Genomic DNA, 18,038 nt, shown 5'->3' on the forward strand with positions numbered 1-18,038 from the left:
TTGAGGGGGAGTGTTATGGAATATAAATATAATATTTGGAATCTCTATAGATTAGGCAGTCTTAGGGATTTAGGTAGGTAAGGCATATGGAAACTTGTTTCCTATTTGTAGTCTTCTAGTACCTATTTATAGGGCTCTATATTCTCTTTTTCTAGGGGAGAGAAATATAATACTTCTATTCACTCTCATACAATATATATTTTCTCATCCCTTGATTCTTCATCTCTGCTTCCGCCTAACTGGCGGGTGGTTGTAATTCTCCACCCGCCAGGCATTTGGATCTTTCAAATTCAACATTAATAAAGATAAAAAAGAAAAAGGTTAAAAAGCTAAGAACTTATTTTGAAACGATACGTGGGATGACGTTCCCCATGTTTTACCAAATAAGCCTTATAGCTTATTTGTAGTTTAAAATAAACTATAAATTCTAAAATAAACTTTACCAAGGCTCTGTTTGGCACGCCTAGCTGAAAGCTGAAAGCTGAAAAACTAGTACTTGAAGCTGAAAAGCTAATAAGCTAACTGATTGAAATTAAGTTGTTCGATAAAATTAGCTATTGAATAAGATGATAAGTGTAAAAAGACATAAAAGAACATTTTTATAAATTTATATATTCAAATATAAATAGTGATATATATTGCAATTTAAAGTCTAAATATAAAACACATTTATGATCTATCATCCCATAATAAAGTAGCAATATTGTTGCGAATATCCTTCGTCTCACTAGTTGACTCACTTAAATTTTAATTGTTGGTGCTAGTAGAACTAAAATCTTAAAGATCATCGGGCCGTATGTAATTTGGATGCTGCTCGAGCATAATATCATTGTCATCTTGTGAGTTCTTCTTGATGAAATTATGCAATGAAAATGTGGCCATAATAACATCAATTTGGATGTCCACACATACACACACACACATACACACGTGTGTGTGTGTTGAATGTGTACATATGTTGTTATTGTTGGAAAAATAACATAAAATGACATTTTAAGTGATTATTTTGTGGTACAAATATTAGTGGGTCCACTTCTGATTTGGGTTGGGTCAAAGTGGATTCGGGTTCTTCATAGTGAGAGGAAGAGATTGATATACAATCGTTATATCCTACACCACGGCGCACATAGCACTGTGCGCCGCGCGCCTCCCAAAACGACGTCGTTTTGGGGTAGTGTTGGGAGGCGTGGTAGGAAGTTGCTGAGATTATGTGTATTTGTTCACAACGTTATAACGTTATGTGTATTTGTTCACAACGTTATGTGTATTGGTTCATACAGTTATGTGTATTTTTTATACAATTATGTACATTCTTTTTATACAATTATGTACATCCGAATCAGAAAATTTGTGTTTATTATGTTAAGAGTTTATGTGTATTATGTTAAAAGTTTATGTTTATTATGTATTATGTTAGATTATGTGTATTATCTTTTAAAAAGAGTATGTATATTTTGTTATATAATTATGTACATTCATGTATAACATTATGTGTATTCTAGTATAACATTATGTACATTCTTGAACAGCGGGTTTTTTTTTTTAAAGAAAAAACTACTGCCATTCACTGGGGCAGGAAATTTCAAAAAAAAAAAAATAATTAAAACGACGTCGTTTTGCATCTGGGCGCATAGTGCAACGCGCTCCATGGTGTAGGATATAAATTGCCATTGATATATTGTACACTCAAAATGGATAATGGGTGAATAAGAAATTGATTCTCAAAGTAGACCCATTTGAGTTGGAAAATGAAGGGGAAAAGACTTTAAAGTAGCCTTTGTCCCATATTGGTTTGGGAAGTGGGTTTGCACCACAATTTATACAAGAGCCTTTCTAAGGCTTATTGAATTGTATAGCATAGAGGTTCGCTTTCACGCGCAAGGACAGGGGTGTAAATCAAATCCTAAGTTGCCGGCTTCTAAGTTTGAGTGCTCGAAACATAGAATCGTAGTATGTTTTATGCTAGGAAACCTAGGCCGCACGCTTTTAGCACCTTTGGGAGACGGCGACGACGAATAAGGTTTTAAGGAGAGAGTGCTTTGTTCAACTCGTACTAGCCACCTACTGGTTTATCCTTTCGTCCCTGTGGTTATAGACTCGGCTTGCATCCCTCGTGTCTTGTCGTTTCAAGTAAGTGAGATTATGTTTTAAACAATTAAATCCCTTATTTTGTATATATGCTGGTTGGAATTATAATATAAAAGATTATAAATTCCATTATTTTGTTGTGTATATATATATATATATATATATATATATATATATATATATAAATACAATTTTTGTGTAAAATCGACTTCAATCTAACAGTTATGTGGTCGCAGTAAGCATTGTCATATACATATAGTCATATACAGATATAGGGTCCGGTTCTTGTGTGAATCACCGCCTCGGTGCGAACTTGTGAACTCTTATCTACCGTTTAGATGAGCGATTAAAAGGTCGAGATGTTTGGAGTGGTGCATCCAGTGCAATGATGCATATGTTTACCAAGTCAAAAAATTATGAACCAGAAGATCAAGCAAGATCAACGATGTACAATGGTACACCTGTTCACATATTAACAGAGGTTCACATTTGAACCTAATTCTACACACAAACACATACTTACAGTGATCATTCTACACATATATATGTATTCATATACTCTGTAATCATTCAACGCCGCACACACACACACACCATACTACACTGATTAAATAATAAAAAAAGGGAGCTTGATTACCTTGGATATTACAAAATTACAACATAAGGGTGATAAGTGTTATTTGTCTTTCACCTTGATGAATACATACAGTGAAGAACTAGAAACAGAATAATGTTTAGGAAAAATACAAACTGAGGGGAAAAGAGTTTTTAGAAAGAAAAAAAGATATTAATTAGAGTTTTGATTAAAGAAGGGTAAATAGTGTTATATTTGTAAATTAATAAAAATTTAAAAGGAAAAAAATGTTAAAAGCTTATAACTTATTTTGAAACGTTATTTGGAGGAATGTTTCAAAATAAGCTATTGTTTTAAATTGCTCAAGTTTTATCAAATAGAGCTATAGATCTACCAATCGGAGCCCAACTAGAGCCTTATGTGGCAGTGGCACGCATTTTTTTTTTAGTCCCTCCTCCCTTGTTTGAAGCAATGGGACCCATGACTAGAAATGTAGCAATAGCAAAAAATGCAACTCCAATATCCTTTTTGGTGTCATTAATTTATTATGACAGTAACGTAATGGGTTAGTTGTAGAGTTGTTCAGATTTATAATCAAACACAATTCAGATTTCTAGTCAGATGTCATAAATCAAAGAATGCATGCCAACATACATATGATGAATGTATAATAACATTATTAATAGGATACAAGAATAACTGTTGATAGAGTAATCTCATACTCTCATTGCAAGAAGACAAAGAGATACAAAACATAAATGGATGGTAACATCCCTACACTTGATGCAGAAATTATAATTATAATTATATTAATTAATTTTTTTTTTTGAAAACAATTATTATTATTATTATTATTATTATTATTATTATTATTATTATTATTATTATTGTTGTTGTTGTTGTTGTTGTTGTTGTTGTTGTTTTTATGAGTTAATTTCATTTTTAGTCCTAGATTTATAGGTGATAATCCATGTACTTTTATGTCATTTTTATTAGAACATTCTCATTTAGTCATAGTATTATTGTGGAATGACCAATTTTAGTCATCCTTCAACAAAATCGTTGAAATGTCATTAAATATAAAGATATTTCAATCTTTTTTATACATACAAAGTATGTTGAAATTTATGTTTTATTTTTTTTTTAAAAATTCATAATTGAAGACCGAAATGCCCTTGTATTTAACGATATTTAAACTATTTTGCTGATAAAGGACCGAAAATGGTCATCATGCCACAATAATACTACTAGGACCAAAAGTGAATGTTTTAATAAAAAAGGACTTAAAGTGGATTGCCACCTATAAATCTAGGACCAAAAAAGGAATTAACTCTTAGGGCTCGTTTGGTTCGCGGAAAATATTTAAGGGAAGCTGAATTGAAATTCCATGGAAAAACAATTACTAGGAAAATGAATTTCATTGTTTGATTGGTGGAAAAAGAATTACCGGGAATACTAATTCTATTTTTTGGTTAGATTTGGAATTGTAAGGAATAACGAGTATAAAGACCTATATGCCCCTACAAATTAATAAGAGTAATATAATTAAGAAAGAAAACAACCTTTCAAAAAAAAAGAGAGAAAACAAGGGTAAAATAGTCAAACCATATCACTTTTTCTTCCCATCTTCCATGGAAAACAAAATCCTTGGTTGGACCAAGGATTTTGTTTTCCTCAAATTTGAGGAATTCATTTTCCAATGGAAAATGAATTCCATGAACCAAACACCAAAAAACAACATTTTCCCCCACTTTAATGAAAATATTTTCCTTTGGAAAACATTTTCCATGAACCAATCATCCCTTTATTGTTATTGTTATTGTTATTGCTATTGTTGTCATTATTATTATTATTATTATTATTATTATTATTATTATTATTATTATTATTATTATTATTATTATTATTATTATTATTATTATTATTATTATTATTATTATTATTGTTATTATTATTATTGTTATTATTATTGTTGTTGTTGTTGTTGTTGTTGTTGTTGGATACTCCGAATAGGGTACCTAGTCGGATAGGCTGAGCAGGCTGCCCGGTTGGGACCACTGGCCAGGCGGCCAAGGCGACGTGTGGTCGGTAGCCGAGAGAACGGAGATGCGAATATTCCAGGTTCTTCCTTGAGATTTAAGGGCAAGATTTCACTTCTTACTTAGCCTTAGATCGGCTTGGTGGTCGGGACACCCGCCGACAGCCCAGCCGACTAGTAAGGGGGGTAGAAAGGAATGGCCATTCGGCGCCGGCGCCTAGAATTAGTAAAGAGCGAAGGAAGGAGATACCTAGTGCGTGTAGTCTGTTGATCTCGTCCCCTTCTCAACCGATATACTGGCCTACAAGGAAATTGTGGACTTCAAGCTACTCGAGCACCCTTTGTACGATGGATCAGGTGACCCCCGAGATCACATAGTCAGTTTACAAGCCAAGATGCAGGTAGTCAAGGTGGAGGGCCCCATGTTTTGCAGGGTCTTCTTGCACACCCTGACTAGGGCAGCCCAACGATGGTTCCTTTCTCTCCTATCGAAGTGGGTGACCAGTTTTGAGGTGCTAGCTGACCGATTCTTGATGCGCTTCACAGGCAACATGAAGCTTAAGAAACACTTCATTCATCTTGCCTCGAGCAAATAGAAAGGAGGGAGAAAGCTTGCACAACTACATCACCCGATGGTAAAAAGAGATGCAGGTTGTTGAAGGCCTGGACGTTAAGGTTGCCCTCACGCTATTTGTGAAATCCCTGTGAAGGGGCGATTAGTATACCCGACTGCGTGATGGGGCGCAAAAACCTATGCCCAAGCAATTTAGAGAGCCAACAAGCTGGCTAACACGGAGGAGGCTCTAAAGTAAAAAAAAAAAAGCGATAGGTGGGCAGTCTGTTTACCTGGCGATTCCTGTTGGAGGAGGCTTACATGGACTGACCATTGGCGCATTTAAGACCGACTAGGTCCACTTGCTTACATGCCACCTACCCATCTCGTGCACAAGGTTCATGACTTATTACCACACCGCCACCCATCTAGCCGGGTGATAATCCTCCTATCATCGATCATGTCGCCCCATACTATTGATATCACTAGTCGAACACACACATACAAACACACGACTAAGGAGTGTGACGCCTTGAAAAAGGAGATTGAAGCGCCCATTATGCGAAGGAAGACGACCCCCCTCCAATCGGTGGCGCTGATCGGGTTTGCCTTGGCAGACTGGTCTAGTTGTGCGACGGGCTAGTGGCCTCGCTGAGGGTGGCACTGAACGGGTTTTCCTTGGTAGACTGGTCTAGCCGTGCGACTAGCTAGTGACCCCGCTGACACAAGCTAGAAACGAAGAGGACGATCGCAATTGGCAGCACAAACTAGTTAAAAATATGATTGTAGGTGGACCAAAAGGAGGGGATATCGCGGGTTTGCGAAAGGCCTAAGTTAGGTAGTTGTATGTGGGGTCAGTTGTCGTCCAGGAGTCTGAGAGGAAAAAAGCTTGTCGGGAGTCGATCACGTTCACAAACAACGATCTACCAAGAGGCTTGACCTGCCACCATGACGCATTTGTAATTACTATGGATATCTAGAGGACGGTGGTCCTGTGAGTGTTAGTAGACATCGATAGTATTGCTATCGTGATGCATTTGGGGACATTTAAGAAGTTGGGCCAAAGAACAACTACGTCCAGCTGGTGGTTGGTCAACGCGGAATGATCAATCTTGCTGGTGGTCGAGCTGGGCACCCTACCCCACATTCGAAAAATCAGTATGGAGTTTGTACTGGTCGGACTAGAATGTGTTCATAACGTCATCATCAGCCGACCAAGCTTGGAGGATCTAGGAGCCCTAATTTGTGTGGAGCATATGTGCATGAAATTCTAGACCTCGACTGGTGTGGGCGTTGTCCACTGTGATTAGAAGATGACGATGAGCTGTTAGTTGCAAGCATATCGGAGGATAGGCGAGAGAGACATGCATGTGAATATGATATACCAGTGGACTAAGGAGTGGACTATCAAGCATCCTAAACTGGCAGTCGAGTTGGAGGAAATGGTCCTTGATCCTGATCGCCTTGAAAGACGGGTGAGAAGCGGGGGATTACTTGAGGAAATTCGCCAAGCCATTATCCGGTTACTGAAGGAGTGCAAGGTGGTCTTCGCTTGGGGACCTGAGGACATGCTTGCTGTAGACAAGTTAGTAATTACACATTAGCTCTTTATTTACTTGATATTGAAGCCGGTCACCTAGAAGAAACATTACCTGTCTAACAACCGAAGGGAATTCATCAAAAAAGAGGTGGAAACGTTGCTGGCTGCTGGCCATATTCGAGAAGTAGAGTACCCGTCCTAGCTGACCAACGTTGTTCTAGTCCCCAAGCCGCTCGCTTTGAGGATGTGCATAGACTACACGGATCTCAACAAAGCGTGCCCAAAGGACCCGTTCCCCTTGCCTCGAATTGACAAGTTGGTCGATGATACTACCGGCTGTGCACTATTGAGTTTCATGGATGGCTTCCGGCATTACCACCAAATTTTCATGCATGAGGCTAATGAGGAGAAAATCGCCTTCATTACACTGGATGTGGTGTACTGTTATAAGGTGATGCCTTTTGGATTGAAAAATTTAGGGGCTACATATACACGCATGGTGGCCAGGCAGTTCAAGAGTTTGTTGGGTAAGTCGATGGTCACCTACATGGACGACATGCTGGTTAAAAGTAATGGGGAGGAAGACCACGCGAACGACCATTGGCGATCGGGAGGCCCCGACGAAACAAGTTAACGGCCGACCAGCAGTGCGACCGATCGGTCGCTGTCTTGTATTTCAGCTACATTGCAAGATTGACAAGAGATTCGGGTGCGCCAGTACGTGAACTGGTCAATTAGAGAAGGCAACAGTCGGAGTTCTCGAGCCCTAGCGGCCGGGAAGAGATCATAATAGTTAACTTTTTTGCGCTATCACCTCGATGAGCCGTGAGAAAGTGAGGGACTAGTGATGGATACTTCGAGTAGGGTACCCTGTTGGATAGGCAGAGCAGGTTGTCAGGTCGGGGCCACCGGCTAGGTGGCTGGGGCGACGGGTGGTCAGTAGCTGAAAGAACAGAAGAACCATGGGACCTAGGCACAAGAGGTGCATGCGAATATTCCAGGATCTTACTTGAGATTTAAGGGCAAGACTTCCCTTCTTCACTTTAGGAAAGAGATCTCATAAATTAGGAAACAAGGCCCAATACAATTTAGGTAGGTTTCTTATACTCAAATTTGTTAAGTTTCTCCTTTCGTTCTTTCTACAACTTGAACATGTCTAAATGCCCCCTAGTGTCACAATTTGATGTGAGTCTAATGGTGCTTATTTCTAATATTAGTTTTATTATATTTACTAGGCTTGAGTTCATGATTTTGGTAATTTAATTGCATTTTCCCTTATTTTATCATTTAGTTCTGGGTTACACTTGTTTTGAATGTTTTATAGTGTTTGTTAGTGTTTTGGAACCATTATATGTCAAGTGCAAAAGCAAGGAAAGTTCTAGGACGAGTTTGGAGTCAAAACAAAGTCAAAGCAAAGCTAAGGAGGTGGCTAAAATGCTTCAAAGAAAACCAAAGAGTGGTTCTTTCAATGGATTTGATCACAAGAACCAAACAAGGGAAAAGTGGAGCAAAAGAGCAAAGAGTTGTAATTCCCGCCGAATTCGGCGACAACTTTGTATTTTGATCATATCTCATGCCAGGAATGTTCGATTCAGGTGATTCTTGCGCCATTGGAAAGAAGACTCGAAGGGCTACAATCTATGTTTCAGAAAATAAACTCGACGCATCGAAAATTTCCAATGATGTTTCATTAGTAAAAATTCGCACACAGATTGGCAACATTTCGGTTTTTGGGTCATATCTCAACCTAGGAATATCCTAATGAAGTGATTCTAGCGCCATTGGAAAGAAGACGGAAAATCATATCGTGCACCATGGTGCATAATCGATTATGCACCGCACATCAAAACGACGTCATTTTTTTTTAATGAAAAGAAACGTCATCTGTTTCCCGCTGTTCCACACCCTTCTGCAAAAAGTAAATCTGTTATTCAGTTTCATTTTGTATACACTGCAGTTTCGGTTCAACACAACTATAGTTTCATTTCGATATAACTACAGTTTCATTCGATATTTATAGACTCAAATATGTGAAAATGTTATTTAATTTCATTTTATATACACTATAGTTTTATGAAAACACAACTACATGATCATTTTGATATAATTACAGCTTCATTGTACAATATACACTCAAATATGTGAAATGTTATTCAGTTTCATTTTATAAACACTACAGTTTCATTTCACCACAACTATAGTATTATTTTCATATAACTGTAGTTTCATTTGATAATATAAAAATAATACATGAGGCAGTGTCAGTTTAGATATACTGTAGTGTCAGTTAGTAATTAACATATACAAAATGCGTGCTCCGTTAAAACTAACGGCGCATCGTTTCTTTACTTAAAGAAACGACGCCATTTTGACCGCGGTCCACGATATAACGACCCAAAGAAGACTCGAAGGGCTACAACTCTTATAAAGACATCAAAGTCTATATTAGAAGGGAAAAGGGTCAAAATAAGCTTGCAAACCGGACCTATGGCCCATGTGCGATTTGGGCCCAGTTTTGCACGGAAAATTTCTATTTCTACCGGGATTGGTTCTAGCTTTGTACCTACTATAAAATTCCACATTTCTCAACCATGATATTCATTCAGAGATCTTTGGAGACAAGACAGAGAGAAATCAAGAGCCACAAGTTGTCTTGGGAAGCAAGAAGAAAGCTAGGGAGATTTGAGAAAATTGCCTGGTTTAATCTTGTACTCTTTTTGATAACTTGTATTTCTTTATTATCGTTAGCTATGTATAATTTAGCCTTTATTATCTTTAGCTATGTGATGTGAGTCTAATTGTACATATTTTTAGTATTGATTTAATTATATTTATTTGGCTTTGGTCCATAATTTTGATATTTTAATTGCATATTCCTTTGTTTTATTATTTAGTTATGGTTCACACTTGTTTTGAATGTTTTACGGTGTTTGTAAGTGTTTTTGAACTATTGTAGATCATTTCTATAAGCAAGAGAATCTCTAGGACAAATTTGAAGTCAAAATGGACCGAAAAGCGCGTGCATAGCATGTTCGACGCGTTGAGCCAATGCGTCCAAATTTTCCAGTAAATGTTTCACTCGAGACCATCAGGTCTCGACGCGTCGAGAAAGACGCACGCTAATTACGAAGACGCAAGCTCTGCGAAGAAGTTAATTGCGCTGATTTAATTGTGCTGCGGCTTTCCAAATTGAAGCAAAATCAACAAATGAATGCATCATATTTCCAAATTCAAAGGCGCAGACTTCAAGGGGCAATAATTGCCCAACCATATTTTTGAAGACAATTGCCAAATCATTAATCGGCAATTCCAAATTAAATAAAAGAAATAGAATTTCAATTTTGGTCCGAGATGCAATTTCAGTCCAATTTCGCACAAAGTTTCTATTTCTATTGGGATTGGTTTTAGGCTTCCACTATAAAATCCCACCTTCCTCAACCCTAATATTCATTCAGAGATCCTTGGAGACAAGAAAGAGAGAAATCAAAGAGCCGCAAGTTGTTTTGGGAATCAAGAAGAAGACTAGGAGATTTGAGAAAATTGCCTGGTTCATTCTTGTACTCTTTTGATGATTTGTAATTCTTTTAATTTATTTGCTATGTATAATTTAGCCATGCTTGGCTAAATTCTTTAGAGATTCTTAGGTAAAAGTGTTTATGAACCTATGTCCCTGAGCTCTCAGATTCTTTAATATATTATTATTTGGGTTTAATACTTGTATTGCAATTGTGATTTTATTGTTTGATGCTTGTAATTAGTGGCCATAGTTACTTGCTTCGTTTGCTTTCTTTGTGTCACAACGAGAGTTGGTCATAATTTAGGGCACACATAATTGCACCTTGAGAAAGGGTAATTTATTTAGGGAGTTTAATTCTTGATTATTGCCAGTTCGAGAGATGGTAGTAGTTAGTAATTTATGATGCTTGTTCTTGTTTTATTGGGTGATTATCGCACGAGAGTGGATATTCACCAGTGTTAGTGACTGCGAGAGTAGCTCTATACCTCTTTGCATCCTCACACTCGTATGAACCCAGATATAATATTACATTAGGTTAGGCACTGAGGGACTAAACACTTGATCCCACGAATCTCAATCTCTCTACTTTGCTTTCAAAACTCTGAATCATTGCTTTGTTTTATTTTATTTATTTTATGTAGTCATCCAAATCAATTGTTAGGATTAGCTTCAAAGAATAATTTAGTAGCTAGTGCTTAATACAACCACTTCCCTGTGGATTGATTACCCGATACTCCGGGTATTATTTGTTTGCAAATTAACTACAATCACTCTGTATAATTTAGCCATGTATGGTTAAATTCCATTAGGGATTCTTGGGTAAAAAGTGTTTATGAACTTATGTGCCTGTGCTCTCAGATTCTTTAATATATTATTATTTGGGTTTTAAACTTGTGTTGCAATTGTGTTTTATATTGTTGTTGCTCGTAGTTAACGACCGTAATTACTTGTTTCATAGCTTTCTTTGTGTCACAATGGGAGTTAGGCATAATTTAGGGCATACACAATTGCACTTAACTTTTGCACATTGGGAGAGGGCATTTTTGTTAGTGAGTTTAATCTTGATTATTGCACATTGGGAGATGGTACTAGTTAGGAATTAATTATGAATGCTTGTTCTTGTTCTTATTGGGTGTTTATATCACGAGAGTGGATATTCACTAGGGTTAGAGATTACGGGAGTTACTCACTTACTCTATACTGTTGGTCCCGAATGGGTGGCGAGAAGTCTAGAGGGGGGGGGGGGGGGGGGTGAATAGACTTCTCTAACTTTTCAAACTTTTCTTAAGCACACAACACTTTGGTAACTTCAACTCTAAGTAACAAGCATAAAGAAGTTAAGCAACTTAGAGTGTGCACAACGGAATATGTAACGGCAAAGTGTTATGCTTGATTGTGCGGTGCTCAAAGAGAGATTCTATATATGCAACACGTTAGAAACACTTGATATAGATTAGGATGATGTATGTAAAATTTTAGTTGCATGCAGACGTGGGAACTATCAAACCCAAACAGATAAAGATACGCGATAAATCGTAAAGGGTTACTTCACAGTTGATAATAGCATGCACGAAATATAATGAGCAGTAAGTAAAGAGAGAGAGAGATTTATAGTGGTTCGGAGATGGTGTAATTCTCCTACTCCGCTCTTCTCCTTTCACTTCAAGGAGGAAATTCACTATTCTTCGATCACCTAGATACAATAGTGAATAAGTGTCCACCGACACTTCTCCGAGTGCTTCGCACAAAGCTACACTCCACCAAGATTTTTCGCAAGCTCTTCTTGTTACTCCGCCTTCCCGAGTACTTCGCACCAAGCTGTACTCCTACACCACGAGAACTACGCACCAAGCTACGCTGTCACAGGGTTTTCACAAGCTCGTCTTGTTACTCTTCCCTTTACAACGAGTGCTACACACAAAGCTATACTTGAACTGGGTTTTTCACTCTCTATAGTTACTCTACCCCTTTTCTACACTCAGTAGAAGTGTTTACAATGAAATACAATGATTTCTCTCTCAGACTTGAATTTTCTAATGAAAATTTATTCCCCTTTACTGGCTAAAAAATATTACTTGATTTTCTCTTTTTGTTAGCCGTGGGTGCTTGCTCATTCGTTGTATGATCTGTTGCACTGTTTCTCAACTGTTGTTGTCTTCAAGTCTGCTTGGACAATTTATAGTCAATGAAAGCTATTTGTCCGTTGATCAACTTTTGATCTCGATTGTCCATTTTGAGTTGTAGTTGATCAAATAATTGTGCTAACTTGGTCTGCAAAGTCATTTCGCCGTCTGTCAGAAGTTTTGAATAATCTTGCCGTTGCTCTTCATTAATCTGACAAAACTTTTCTTGGAATGTGTAGCCTCCAAATTTAAATTAATCTCTGGCTTGACTTTTGTTGAATTATTGATCTGATATGCCAAGTTGATCAAGTAATTTGTCTGCTGATTCTTGCTTGAGTATTAAAAAGATCTCCTTCGTGAATCAGCTTCTTCGACTCTTTCGTCTTCCTTCGCAAAACTGACGGGTTCTTTTGCTTGAGTATTAAAAAGATCTCCTTCATGAATCAGCTTCTTCGACTCCTTCGTCTTCCTTCGTAAAACTGATGGGTTCCAAAAAGACATCCTGTCTAACAATTGTAGCATGATGATGTCATATCCCAATTTTATATTTTTATATCATGTCTTCAATAAAAATTGCTTCAAGTGAGAATCAAATCATGTATCATTTGGTTGCTTCACAAGGTTCCTTCCAGCTCAACTAGTTAACCTTTTAATACATATCTTGACTTAAATTCCTTTTGTCTCTTCTCTCCATATGGGTTCCATAACCCGTCTAGAACATATCATGTTGTGACGTCATCACCCGATAACAAAGATATCATGTTATTCCCGATATCACTTCCTGTCTACCACTTTGTGATAGGACTTCACCATAGCTTGTCTAAACCGGAATCAAACCATAGATCATCAAGTATCAAGTATGCTTCAACAAGCCTTCTTCCATCTCATCCATCTCAACCTTTGATTACTCCAACGCTTCATAAATGTGTTAAGCTATGATCCCGCTTACATTTATTCTTCCATCAATAAGGTGTTCACATAGGCTTCATGGTAAGGGTGCACCATACTTTATGAACCAGAACTGACTCAAATAAAATAAAATTGGGGTCTACAAAATATATTTGGCTCATCAAAACTTATACAATATATTCCTAACATATACCATCTTTGCATTCTCACACTAGTTTAAACCTAAATTTAATATTGCATTAGGTTAGGCACTAGGGGATTAAACACTTGAATCCTAGGAATCTCATTCTCTCTCTATTGTTTTCAAAACCCTGATTCATTGCTTTGCTTTATTTAATTATTTGCACTCTTCCATCATAATCATTAGGATTAGCTTCACAAGAATAATTTAGTAGCTAGTGTTTAATACCTCACTTCCCTATGGATCGATTACCCGATACTTTGAGTATTATTTGTTTGAAAATATACTACAATCACAATGTAAGGGATTCGATTCTCAGCTTTTCTAGCAATAACATTCTCTTTCGTTCATTCTTGTGTTTTATTTTGTTCAAAGCTCATTCATATTGTTTTATAATTGCGTTAACCCGCCGATCGACTACCTCGTATAGTTGTAAAGCCAACAATTATTATTATTATGCAAATAAGATACCCAAATTTTGTTAATTTCATATACTCAATTTAAACTTGTAACTCTTTGTAAGTGTGCATATACTTTTTACTTACGAAATGGTATAGTTGTAAAGCCAACAATTATTATTATTATTATTATTATTATTATTATTATTATTATTATTATTATTATTATAAGATACCCAATTTTGTTAATTTCATATACTCAATTTAAACTTGTAACTCTTTGTAAGTGTGCATATACTTTTGACTTACGAGAACGTCTGCAACTGTTACTTGAAGGTGCGTTCTGGGTGAAGCCCACCTTGTGACTCTAGCTGGTAAAGGATCGCAAGAATGTAAACTAGCTTAGGTTGCCTATGACTGATTGACTCAAATCAAGATGGCTAATATGCAGCTTGAAATCCTGTGCTTACAAAGGTAATTGTCTGACCAACTTAATTGGGGTTGCCTAAGTATTCATATATTGTTATTGATGGGGTATGGTCCCAATGGGCTAGAGGCCCAAGAGAAGAAAATGAATAAATGAATGGGCTTGCTGCGGTGGAAAAATATGGGAATCCGCCCCGTGGGCCTTCAGAAGACCTCGTGAAGAGCTCGGACGAGTATGGAGCCGAGTCTAATGGCATCAACAAGAGTCAGTTCGGCAGGTGATCGTTGCCACTTCAATGCCCGCCATTAATATGAGTCAATCCAGCCGTTGGAAGAGTCTAGTAACAGCGACCCAACGTCTCTTGGCCTTTATTTCCCATTACTGCTCATTAATGCTTGTATTTAGTTAGTGTAGGCCGGCCACCTATAAATAGGCCTCCCTCAAAATGTTGAGAGTTAGTCTTTGCCAAGCCCAGAGAACACTCAGAAATCATAAAGCTAGTTAGCTAGCCATACAGTTTATAGCCGTTTCTCTCTTACAAGTCATTTTTCACTTTCTCTTCCTGTGAATCCACCAATCTAACCGATTGTGTTGGATCTCGTGGGCTGCCAAAAGTCCTAAAACCAACACTGGCGCCGTCTGTGGGGACATGACTAAAAGTTCTGTCTTGTACTTTACATGAGCAAGTTGAAAGACATCAACTGGGGAAGGTCCATGAAGAACGGTAGGCCAAGAGGATGGCAGAAGGAGAACAGAGTCACACTTAATGCCCGCAACGCATGGAGGGATCTACAAGAACAGCTGAGCCAGCCCAATTCGCGAGAACAAGAGAATAACCTGGTGCCTCAAACACCACCACCACTCGTAGTTTCGTTCACATTTACTTTAATTAACGCTATCGCTCAAGCGGTGGAAGACCAGGGGGCCCCGTCTGCCCCTCCGACACCCCATGTGCCCCGGAATGACCAGATCCAACCTTTCGGGCAAGAAGGACGAGACCAGGTAAAGCGAGGACCAGGGAGTCAGCGGATACAATCTGTGCATTCAAGATAGGGCCCTGACACCACTCGACGTTCCATACGAGAACGATTAGGCGGGAGGGCGCCTAGCCGAGTCCCGCCCGCTCGGCGAAACGGGGGAGTCAGAGAAGAAATGGTAGCCGCATGTCTGACTAAGAAAACACCGAGTCTACTGGAAATTGAACGGAGAACCCAAAAAAGATGGCTTACTTAGCACAAGAGATACGGAACTTGAATGATGAAATGGAAGGAAAATCCAAATCTCCCGATCGAGCCTTGCTCACCGCCTTACCTTTCTCGACTGAGATCATGTCATTTAAAATACCTGAGAATTTCAAATTCCCAGAGCAGGCTACCTTTGATGGGACGGGTGATCTACGGGAACACCTCCTAAGCTACCAAGCAAAGATGCAGGTCTTAGGGGTAAAGTACCCGATCATGTTTCATGCTTTCCTGCCGACCTTAAAGGGTCCTGCTAAGAGGTGGCTCGTTCCCCTTCCACCCAGATCGATTCGCATCTTTGAAGATTTGGCCGACCGATTCATGAGCCATTACGCGGTAAACATCAAACTTCAAAAGAACATTACGCACTTCGGCGACATTAATCAAGACGAGGGTGAATCGCTCAAAGCCTACCTGGCACGATGGCAAAAAGAGGTCCACACCATAGAGGGAGTCGAGGACCAGACCGCGCTTACATTCCTCACCGAGTCACTCCGGTCTGAAAAATTCTATACTGACCTCCAAGACAACCGACCAACCACCTATGCGAATTCCATACACATGGCCAACAGGCGAGCCAACACAGAGCAGGCGGTCAAATACAAGAGACAGCAATAAGCTGGCAGGACCTTCGGGTCTAAACGAGTAAGGGGCGAGCCAAAAGAAAAACACTAGGGGGACCAACCGAGTCGTTCAGAAGGGAGGCATTCTTTTGAGAGGTCAAGTGCCCATTCTTACCGACCGCATCCCCCTCATCCGATACACGAGTTTAGGAGGGTACACCACTTCCATCAACACAGCCTAATGGCCATCCAGAGGGGTCCGACTATAGTAAGTCATCGAAATATTACCGTTATCACAAGTCGTACACGCATAATACAGAGGAATGCTTTTACTTGAAGAAAATCATGGAGGAAATCATTCAGCAAGGCACACCACCTCCTAATCAGTGGCGTAGAAAGACTTCATCACAGCCTAAGTCAAATGATGACCCCTCTGGGTCAGTCGACTGAGATTGTGGAAAGCGGCTGGCCTCTACAGAAGACGAGGCTCAATGGAAGAAAAATTCGGTTATCAACATGATAGTCGACGGCCCAGAAGGGGGCGACTCGTCAAACACTCGAAAGACTTGGGCTCGACAGCTATATGTCAGGACGGTGTATGGCCGGGAGAGTAGTACAAAGAGGTTGTGTCGAGAGCCGATCACCTTCACAGACATGGATTTGTAATCTGGTCAGACGCCACACCGCGATGCGCTCGTCATCGCAATGGATGTAAATGGGACAATCGTTGGGCGAATCTTGGTGGATACAGGAAGTAGCGTCAATATCATGTACCTGGAAACTTTTGATAAGTTAGGGTTGACCCGGGAGAAGCTGACTCCTGTGAAGATGCCGTTGGTCGGCTTTACAGGGGATTCCATAGAAGCTGAAGGTGCTATCACCCTGCCCGTAGAGATCAGAAGTTATCCCAATATCCGCAAATTGGATATGAAGTTTATAGTGGTCGAAATAACGTGTTCACACAACATGATCCTCGGTCGACTAGGTCTAGAAGACTTGGGGGCGCTAATTTCGGAAGAGCACCTGTGTAACACCCCCCAAACAAGACCTATATAAAAGCCTTAACACATGCAGATTAAACAACAAAACTGGCACAACGGAAGATAAAAACGAAAACTGGATAAATGAAATCCGAACGGGGTGTCACACCACGTCTACCAAACACGGTAAATGCTACAGCAAACAATCTGCATGTGTTAAGGCTTTTATATAGGTCTTGGGAGCTAGAGTCATCGATGCGGGTGCGGTACCCTGAGTTGTTTGTAGAAGGTACCTCGTTTTCCTCGTTTGTTGCTTGCCTTGTGTGCTTGCTTGTTTTGCTTGTTGCCTTGTTGTTTAGCTAGCTTGAAAGTTGGTGTTTGGAGTTAGTAGTCTAGTTCTTGGTTGTTGTCTAGAAGTTGGTGGTTGTGTTGAGGCTAGAGTTCTTGATGCTCAATCTATCCGTTTATTAACCTCTTGCCAATCCTTGAATTTGAAATGCCTTCTTTCTTGCTTTCGAATACTTCTTTGCTTTGGAATCCTTGTGAGTTCTTCTGGAGTCTTTGACCAAAAGAGTTGTTCTTGAACTTCTTGTCACAATGTCGTTTTCTTTCACCGTTTGCCTTTAATTCGTCGTACCCAAGCTTCAGGGACGAAGCTTCTTTGAAGGGGGAGAGGATGTGACGCCCCAAAAATCCACATTCAATCCATGGATTGATTGAGTAATTAATCCTATTTTATTTGAAGAGTTAATTCCTAAAATCCTGATTTTTAATACTCAAGGACTAGTATTTGACTAGTCAACCTTAAAGTTGTGTTGTACCTTGAGCTTTGAGGGGAGTTCCCTTGTTCCTTACACTTTCTAAGGGTTAGTAAGGGTATTCTTGACTTTTCACCAAGAGTTAGTA

Source organism: Ipomoea nil, unplaced genomic scaffold (assembly GCF_001879475.1).
Source record: "Ipomoea nil cultivar Tokyo-kokei standard unplaced genomic scaffold, Asagao_1.1 scaffold0179, whole genome shotgun sequence".
Lineage (NCBI taxonomy): Eukaryota > Viridiplantae > Streptophyta > Magnoliopsida > Solanales > Convolvulaceae > Ipomoea > Ipomoea nil.